We start from the raw sequence: 10,185 nt of genomic DNA, 5'->3' as shown, positions 1-10,185 counted from the left end.
AAATCGTAAGTTTTCTTTGGTACTTAGATATGCGACTTAGTATGCTTTTCTATGTAATTTGGCACATTCAGACAAAAATTATACAAAATTCTCCCGCTTTATCTGGTAAACATTATTCAGGTTACTTGTGTGAATATAAATCTATGAATGATATTGGTGATTTGTGAAAAAAAAAGTTTGTGTTATTTATCCTTAATTGTCCGTACATGAGTAGTAAGGGGTATAGTCTGAAGGCTCTAAGGGCAATGACGTCATATGGACCCCACCCATATAGGTCACGGTCAAGGACAAGGACACGGTCAAAGTCAAGGACACGGTCAATACAAGGTCACAAACGTCTGAGGTCAAACCCGTTTGACGTCAAAACAGTCTGGGGACACATACATTAGTCATCAAAACTGTCACAAAAAAGGTCTCAGCAATTATTAGTGACCCCGCCTACAATGATCACGAACTAAACACGTCAAAAACTAGTCTGAGGGCACCTCATTTAGGGACATCAAAACAGTCTGAGGTCAATACGTCTGAGGTCGTCTGAGGTCTTTCTACATAATACCGTCAGGGTATAAATGTAGCGGTGAAGATTATCTTGTATCCTTGCTTATAATCTCAAATACCAAAGATGTCACAATACAAATGGATGATTGTAGAGTGGTGTGCTTTACATTCGGTCAAACGAGAGGAACATATAAGGATAGAAAGCGACTGGTTTAAAAGTAAATCAGAGTGTCTGAAAGATTACAAAGAAAAAAATGAAAAGGGAATACTATATCATAGACTGTTGGGTTTCAAAGGAATTCCTCATCAAACGGAAACCTTTGAAATGATGACGTCAATAATAATATTTAAACAGGCAAACAATTTATATCATACTCATATTTCATTTGTACGGAGATGGCTGAACAGATGTTGATTGGGGAACTGCTGACAAGTGATTGTGGCAACGAGTGTAAAGGGCCGCTAAAAGAGAAGTTAAAGAAGAAAATGTGGATCATGATACCTGCTTTCCTTGCAATTACACTTATAACCTCCCTGTGCATTGTTGTAAGTGTCTTGCATGAAAAACAAAACAATCATCCTGTGGAGAGTGTTTTAAAACCAACACTCACAAACGATATTCTTACAGCTTGTCCACATGTGGATCAGTATCCTCTTACCAACGAGATCTACGTGCGTATATGTGTCAACGATACTATACAGGTCGACATAAGACGTTATCATAACGGAATTCCGGGAAAAGAAGGAATCACATTTGAGTCAGATGCAGTGGCAGTACCTAAAACGGTCTGCAGATCATATGGACAAATCTATTCTGAAATCCCAAAAACATATGAAGTAAATGCTGAATATTTAATATTATCACGTGAAAGTATTTCCAAGAAATTGCTATATAAGACATCGCATATCTCATTTAATAAACCATTATGGCTTGTCATTACAAATGGATGGTTGTAATTGTGTATAGAGACGGTAAAGAAGACATTTTGCTAGAGAGTCGATGGTTTGATTCTAAGATTGACTGTAAAAAGGACTTTAACCAGAGAGTGTTAAAAGAAGGATATAGTTTACCTGATTCTTGTGGATCCAGAGAGTACATTGTTCGGAGAAGAGAGATCTGCTTTTAAAATAATATGGGCAAGACAGTGAGATTTTCAGACGATGTAACGATAATTCAAATTCCTAATGAGGATCGAAAGGGGGACTGGATGAGAATAGCTCTGGACAGATGTCGTTTTAAGAGAAGAATAAATCATGCAGCAAAAATAATCAATCCTGTCCTTTCGAGACATTTGGAGTTTTTAAGTAATCCTGCTGAATGTACTCATCTCCAAAATGCGGAAAACTCATCACCTCTCAAAACAAGGTGAATCCTAAATCAACAGTCAGTTATTCTACAGTCAGCGATATGTTTACAGTCAAACACGTGTACAGTCCAATGCGTCTGCAGTCACTTTCAAAAGAACAAAACATGCTGGTTGTGAAATAAAAGTCTGCAGTCAACTAATTCACGTCATAATACTGGTATATAAACATGGTGATTTAAACATTTTTCATTAAATCTGAATTGAACTTAGAAGAAGAATATTTGTCCCTCTAACAGAGATGGAGCAAAAACATCAAGATATTATCAAAGCGAACTACATGACACTGGTGAAGAAAATTATGACCTCTTCCGTTGTCGGACATCTCTTTGCCTCCAACATCTTAACCGATGAGATGAGACAGCAAATTGAAGTTGAAAAAAAAAACAGTTACGAACGAAACAGAAAACTGATAAGTATCATTCTGCGTGGAGGGCCAAATGCTTTCAGGGGTCTTAGGATGGCACTCATGAAAGTCAATCAAACAGACTTATCCAAGTTGCTCATAGTCAGTGATCACACGGTATCTGAGTATGAAAAGAAGTTAGCCATGGCCAGTTCATTGATTGTGAACACAGCAGAAAAAAGAAATTCTGAAACGAAACTGAAGAATCCTGTAGAAGGACAAAAATCACAAGAAGAGCGATGTAGAATTTGTCTGGATGAGTTCACCGAACTGTTCCTTACAGCAGTGATGTTCAAAGGAGAGATCAATGTTCACATCCGTCATTTTACAGAGTCAAACGGTCGCTATTTTGCAACAAAAAAAGAGGTCACATTTCCGTTACAAAGATGGTTGAAATTTGAATCTCTTTTGCCAGAGATTGAAAACCATCTGCTAAGCAATGGAGCGAGTGGAGAAATGAAATGGCACATTGGAGGGGGGGTTTACGTCTCCATTAATCCGGGATATGCCACAGTGGACATAAGACACTTTTGGAAACCAGAAGATGTCTTGGAACCGATACCAACAAAGAAAGGCGTGACTCTGGACAATCACAAACTTGCCAGATTACTGCAGGTCGTTCAAAAAGTGAGGGAATATGTCCCCGAGTTAAATTAAATAGAACTATGTGCGTTCAGCGAGTCCCATCAAAATCAGCTGGGAATGTTAAATTGTCCAGAGTACATTTCCTTTGGATATGAGCCTGAAAAAGACAATATGTTTAAGGAATGCAACGTCAGTGACTCATCAGATTGAAGGGAACCCAAAAATGACATGGAATAGTAGTACCATTGGTTTCATTATTTTCATTGAAATGATTGACTCATGTACATGCACCTGTATTGATTATGTATAATGTACAGTATTAACCTCATGACATTGATAATAAATATATATATATATATATATATATATATATATATATATATATATATATATATATATATATATATAGATGAACCTTTTTTATCTTTAAATTGGTATATAATATATAACAGGATTAACCAGTAAGGTCTGGGATGGCAAAGTACACAGACTATTTAAGAAAGCTCTACTATACTCCTGGAAATCCGGGAGCATTCGCAGGTCCCGAGAAACTCTATCAAGCTGTAAAACAAGATGGGAAACATAAGATTGGAAGAATGAAAATCAGGCAGTTTTTAAACAATGAAGATCCCTACAGTTTGTTAAAACCTATTCGTCGGTCATTTCCTCGCTCAAAGGTCATTGTGAACACTATAGACTCCATGTGGGACGGGGATTTAGCCGATGTTAGTGTAGTGACCTATAAGTCTCTGAGCTCAGCTTCAGGCCAATACAGGGGCTCGCAAACCACGAGGGATAAGGAAAGCCAGTCATAGGTAGGTGGCAGGGGATAGTTTCGTACTAAAGACCCGGTCAAATTTCTTAAAAAATTGAGATATCCCCTGTTTGATGTGATATTTTATGTAGAAAAATGATTAGAATAATTATGGGACACATTTGCAGTGTAGCAGAGTGCTTGCTGAAAAAAAATGATGTGCAACATGCAGGTGTCACTATGACGCTTATCATATACAGAGTTGTAAATGCGAAACTAAGACACGTGGTCAGTTGCAGAGGAAATTCAGCTGAAAAGCAGTAGGCCTTAGAAGAAGGTGTGTATCTCAGAGGGAAGGTGAATGACCCCATATCAATTGGTGAAATTTTATTAGGGCTTGCATTGATTTACAGACTACTGGGTGTTTTATCCTGCTCGCTCGAGCCTGGGGGTGGGTTGTATGGGTGTGAATGAGGCCCAAATCTTGGAAAAACAAGCCAAAATTTGGGGAGTCCCCAGGTGCATTTTTGGTACATGTGCACTCTAATACGCAGATTACATGTAATTTGTTGACATAATTTGTGAGCCATGGGCATATGAAGTGTAATTAATTAGCCCCTGGAAAACTGTCCCCATGTACATGTTTTTATGGATCGCATGTATATGTGTACCCCCTCAGCACATGTTTGGCATTAAAAAAAACTATCCTCTGCCACCTTCAAGAAAACAACAATTTTCAGAAATATGTAATTTAGTCTAATTCTTCTCTAAAAAAGTTTATTGATGTATGCCATTTTCAAAACTCACCATATTTCTTTCATTTGACTCTTATTCATTTAGGTAGAGAGACCTAAACACAAGGGGGGTAAACCTTTCCCAGTACACATTTTCAAAGAGTTTGAAGCATCAGCATAACAAATCTTAACAGAGTAAGGCAATTTTTTTTCTGAAAAAATTTATTTGCTTGAAAATAATAGTTTGGGCACTGTCACATATATTTTATCAAATTTTGATGCAATTACTTAGTATTAATTAAAATTAAAGGGACTTAATTATTGCGATATCACTGAAATTACATAAATTTACTCTCTTTTACATGTATTTCACTAAATATCATTATTTAGAAAAAAGAATGAGTCAGTATGCAAAAATATCAGTTCACACAACCACATTTATTGAAAGAATTGCTGTGCTTTAATTTTTTTTCAAATTAGACCCATTTTACTATTGATGATTACATAAAAAAAAATACCCCCTCCCCTTCATTTTCCCCCTCATTTGTCTTCTATAATGTGATAGAACTTAAACTTTTCATTATTTTCATATAGATTATATATTTTTCTTTAAATTAGAACAAAACAGATGGTCTTTTTGCATATTTAATGAACAAAATATCAAAAATATGTACATTTTCATGTAATTTTTGGATTCTACTAAGCACCTGAAATTTACTCACAAATGCCAAGTAAGGACAGGATGATCACTTTAAATATTCAGGGGAATCAAATGCATGTATTCGATCATTCAGCTATGTTGAAATTGAATGAAATATACTCAGAAAAAGGACAGTCAGGAAAATCAGATTTCCACAGTATATTTTCAATAGAATCAGGTAATGGTTGGAGGGGTAGGGTAGATAACTGCAATTTCCAGGACACTTCTTCTTGAACCTTTGATGCAAGAGGGGTTTTTGTATATTACAATAAATATCCTGAAAAATAGATTAGGTTTTCTTTTTGCAAACAAGCTGTAGATGTATAAATTCAAGCAATTAAGAGGTAAAATGGGATTTCTCAAAACATCAAAAATAGGAGAGTGTGTTACATGTGAGTACATTTCATCAAGGCATGCAATTCTTATTGAGTTTTTTATATGTAGCTGCATTTGAAATTGATCAAAATTACCATTAAACACTGTTTTGATAAGAAATAGTTTCTTTTGGATTGTAGGAGTTGGTCATTTTTGAAGTAACACAAAGAATATGGGGTTAAGGTGGTTGACCGACAATTGGTGGGGTCACTTATTTGCCTCTAACTTTTTTATTTTTCATTGAAATAAGACATATTTAGTATATTTTTACTCAGAATTGATTGCACTTTCTAAATATGGAAAGTTATTTTAATTGAAAAGCAAACTTTGAAAGTTAAAGGTGGCAGGGGATAGTTTCGTACTAAAGACCCGGTCAAATTTCTTAAAAAATTGAGATATCCCCTGTTTGATGTGATATTTTATGTAGAAAAATGATTAGAATAATTATGGGACACATTTGCAGTGTAGCAGAGTGCTTGCTGAAAAAAATGATGTGCAACATGCAGGTGTCACTATGACGCTTATCATATACAGAGTTGTAAATGCGAAACTAAGACACGTGGTCAGTTGCAGAGGAAATTCAGCTGAAAAGCAGTAGGCCTTAGAAGAAGGTGTGTATCTCAGAGGGAAGGTGAATGACCCCATATCAATTGGTGAAATTTTATTAGGGCTTGCATTGATTTACAGACTACTGGGTGTTTTATCCTGCTCGCTCGGGCCTGGGGGTGGGTTGTATGGGTGTGAATGAGGCCCAAATCTTGGAAAAACAAGCCAAAATTTGGGGAGTCCCCAGGTGCATTTTTGGTACATGTGCACTCTAATACGCAGATTACATGTAATTTGTTGACATAATTTGTGAGCCATGGGCATATGAAGTGTAATTAATTAGCCCCTGGAAAACTGTCCCCATGTACATGTTTTTTATGGATGGCATGTATATGTGTACCCCCTCAGCACATGTTTGGCATTAAAAAAAACTATCCTCTGCCACCGTAGCAAACTCATTTCTTATCATGTCGTTCCAAGTTGTTTCGTACCACCCCCCCCCCCCTCATAATTTTTAAAGATGTATAATGTATTATTTAAGAAATAGTCAGCTGGGCCAGAAAAATCAAGCAACATTGACTATGTAGAAATAAAACATCAAAAGGATATAAGTCCATCTTGCAACACATTCTGGGGGAAAAAATCTCATTATATGAAAACATATTAATCATCTTAAGGAGGGGGAGGGGGGAAGAAAGAAAAGATAATCAAATACATATAGATCTATTTTAAATTGACAATGACATAATATTTAATTATCCAAAAGGCAAAAATCCTGCATCCATTTTGGTGCTCATCGCTTTCGGGCTTGTCTCTTCTCCTCAGAAATGCAGATTTCCAGATCATCTGATAGTTCGTTCTCATATCCTTCATTTGTGCGGCCTGCAGCATCATCTTCACAAGAATTGGACTTCGGTAAGTCCTCCTGTACTTGGTTTTGCAGTTTGGATTCCTTGTCATTGGGTTCTGGGTGAAGAACTGAATGTCGTAGTCTTTTAAGCCATAATGGTAGATCTCTATCCTGACAAAGTTTTAATCGGTCATGGTGGACCACTTTGTTTTCTTTTCTTCCTTGGATTCTGTAAAGCACATGATTAATCTTATAAATAATGACAAAAGGGCCTATCCATGGCTTCCTCAACTTTTTTGATTGGCCTATTTTGGAAGAGGTGTCGACCATATATACCACATCACCCACCTCATAGCTTCTTGTGTTTGATTTTATGTCATATGTCCTCTTCTGTCGGAGTTGTGCTTCCCCCAAGTTATCTCTTGCAGCTTGATGACACACGCAGAGGGCCTCCTCCAAATTTTCCACATATCCTGCTGGTTTTTGCACTGGCGTCTTCCTTCCTAACATTACATCTAAAGGCTGAGAGACTTCTCTCCCCAGCATCATTCTGTTTGGTGTGAATCCTGTTTGTCGATTGACTGTGGCACGGATTGCCCCTGCTATTTGCTGGAGGTGCAGGTCCCAATCTTTCTGCTGTGAAATGTTTTCCATATAGCATCGGATGGCTTGGAGAACAAGACGATTGTATCTTTCGACCTGTCCATTTGAGCAGGGCCTGTAAGGGATGGTTCTCGTTTTTGTTATCTGGAATAGTTTGCACATTTCCTGAAATAAGCGGCTCTCGAAATTCCTACCCTGGTCCGAGTGGAGCTGGAGACGGCACCCCAATCGAGATACAAAACCTTCCACAAATGATGTTGCCACTGTCTCCGCTTCTTGATCACGCAATGCGTAACACTCTAACCACTTTGTGAACTGATCGACTATCATTAAAATGTACTTGTTCCCTTTGTTGGACTCCACAAATGGACCCTTTAAGTCAATATGAACTCTTTCTAAGGGTGCTCCAGCATGGTATTGGCCAAGACCTGCTTTAGCATGTATGTTGGATTTCTTGTTGACATTACATACGGGACACATTCTGACATAAGATTCACAGTCTGAACTCATTCCGAACCAGATATACTTTGATTTGACCTTCTGTAGGGTTTTCTGCTGTCCCATATGGCCTGCTAATATGTTGTCATGAGATCCTTCCAGAACACATTTTTGTAATGACTTTGGGACCACAAGCAACAGTCTGGACACAGAGCCCTCTAGCCACTCATAGAAGAGGATACCATTGTAATTGTGATGAGCAGCTCCAAAAGTATTTTATAGCTTTACTGGAAAGGGACAGGTCAAGTTCAGTTGGAACATAGTTTTCAGTCTTCCATTTAATCAAGGTACTTGTGTTTACATCGTGCATTTGTGCATCTCTGATTCCTTCATCAGTTAAGGCAATAGCCCATTTACACATGTCCTTGTCTATGGTGTTAGATTTTTCCTTTGGTTTATCGGTTTCTTGAAGCGTCCTTACTGCTAGGGGTACTACATCATCCACATCCCCGTGGAAGCGTTCCCATTGAGCATGCATCCGTCGACAATAACTGCAGCCCCCACAAGGTAGTCTACTAACATCACAACCAGCATTGTAACAATCACAGGACAAATCACTTGGTGGCATTCTGGAGAGGCCATCAGCATTCTGGTGTTTCTTTCCACTTCGGTGCTGGATAGTTACATCATATTGCGGTAACTCTTCCAACCAGCGAGCTAGTTGTCCCTCAATATTTTTGAAACCAATTAACCATGCGAGACTGTTGTGATCTGTCCGCAAAATAAAAGGTCTGCCAAGTAGATAGTATCGGTAGTGACGAGTAAATGCTAAAACGGCTAGTAACTCCCTCCTAGTGACACAGTACTTCCGTTGAGTAGATGTCAAGCTCTTGCTGTTAAAGCTGATGAGGACCTCCTTACCACCCTGAATTTGCGACAGTTCTGCTCCGATAGCCATGTCAGACGCATCTGTGTCCAATATGAACATGCCATCATCTGAAGGATATCCCAGAACTGCAGGACTTGTCATTGCCTCTTTAAGTGCAACAAATGCTGTTTCTTTGTCTTCATTCCATACAAATTTTGTCTTTGGTCCTGTAAGGGTGTACAGAGGTGCTGCTATCTCAGCAAAACTCTTAATGTGCTCTCTATGATAGTTAACATACCCGAGGAATGCTTCCAGGTCTTTCTTGCATTTGGGTGTTGGCCATTCTGCCATGCATTTAACACTCTCAGAAGTGACGCTGACTCCTTTATCGGTAACCAGGCGACCAAGGAACTGAAGCTCCTTCCGAAAGAGATGACATTTTTTGGGTTTAAGTTTAAGATTATGGCTCCTAAATCTTTGGAATACTGCTCTTAGATTACTTAGGTGCTCCTCAAAATTCTGAACTAAGACTATCACATCATCTAGGTAAGCAAGGCACTCCTTCCAGTTGAGACCTTGTAAAACTAACTGGATCACCCTTTGAAAGGTTGCAGGGCTATTGCAAGTTCCAAATGGCATTCTTACAAATTCAAATAGGCCATACCTAGTGATGAATGCCAACTTGTGCCTATCATTAGGGTCTACCTCTATCTGATAATATCCCTGTGCCATGTCAAGTGTGCTCATAAAGGCGTTTTTTCCCAGCGTGTTAAGGCATTCCTCCATGTTTGGGAGTGGGAAAGCATCTTTTCTGGTGACTTTATTAACTCCCCTAAAATCAATGCAATACCTAACAGTCCCATCTTTTTTTCGAACCAGAACTCGTGCTGATGACCACTCAGATACTGACGGAACAATGATACCCTTGTCTAGCATACTTTTCAGGTGCTCCTCTTCCTCTGTTTGGAAACCTAGTGGTGTGCGTCTCAACTTGGATTTCACCGGGTGGGCATTGCCAGTGTTTATTTTGTGTTGGATTCCTTTGAACAGTCCCAAGTCAAAGTCCCCTTTAGAAATTATGTCTTGGAACTCCAGAAGAAGATGTTTAACACTTAAACTTTGCTCTGAGGTTAGACCTCTTGTTGATCTGTCTGCTAGATCTATTAAGTAGTCTGGTAATTCAACAGGAAAACTTTCATCTGTCTGGTTGTGGACTTGCAGCTTTCCACCATGTGCAACTTGGTCCACTTCAGACACAGTCCCTATCACAACATTTTTCTGAAGTTTGATTTGCCTTGTTGACAAGTTGCGCAGAAGAACTTGCACTTTGTCACTGTTATCAATTATAGCATGTGGTGAAAGTAATCCTTTAACATTATGATACGGTTTGAAAGCCAAGATACCAGCTATATGTTGGTTCGAGTGGCCAAGAACCTGCACTGAAGAAAATGGTTCAACTCGCAC

At 38.4% G+C, this 10,185-nt stretch overlaps 1 pseudogene; it reads left to right on the top strand.

Moving 5' to 3' along the window:
* Positions 1-2,103: 2,103 nt before the first annotated feature.
* Positions 2,104-3,063, top strand: LOC133199977 (uncharacterized; annotated as a pseudogene).
* The last annotated feature ends 7,122 nt before the right edge of the window (positions 3,064-10,185 follow it).

Source organism: Saccostrea echinata, unplaced genomic scaffold (genome assembly GCF_033153115.1).
Source record: "Saccostrea echinata isolate AGI-Se365-2 ecotype Australia unplaced genomic scaffold, CSIRO_AGI_Sech_v1 ptg000036l, whole genome shotgun sequence".
In the NCBI taxonomy this organism is placed as follows: domain Eukaryota; kingdom Metazoa; phylum Mollusca; class Bivalvia; order Ostreida; family Ostreidae; genus Saccostrea; species Saccostrea echinata.
Note: the sequence above shows the minus strand (reverse complement) of the source record. Positions and strands in the feature narration are given on the sequence as shown.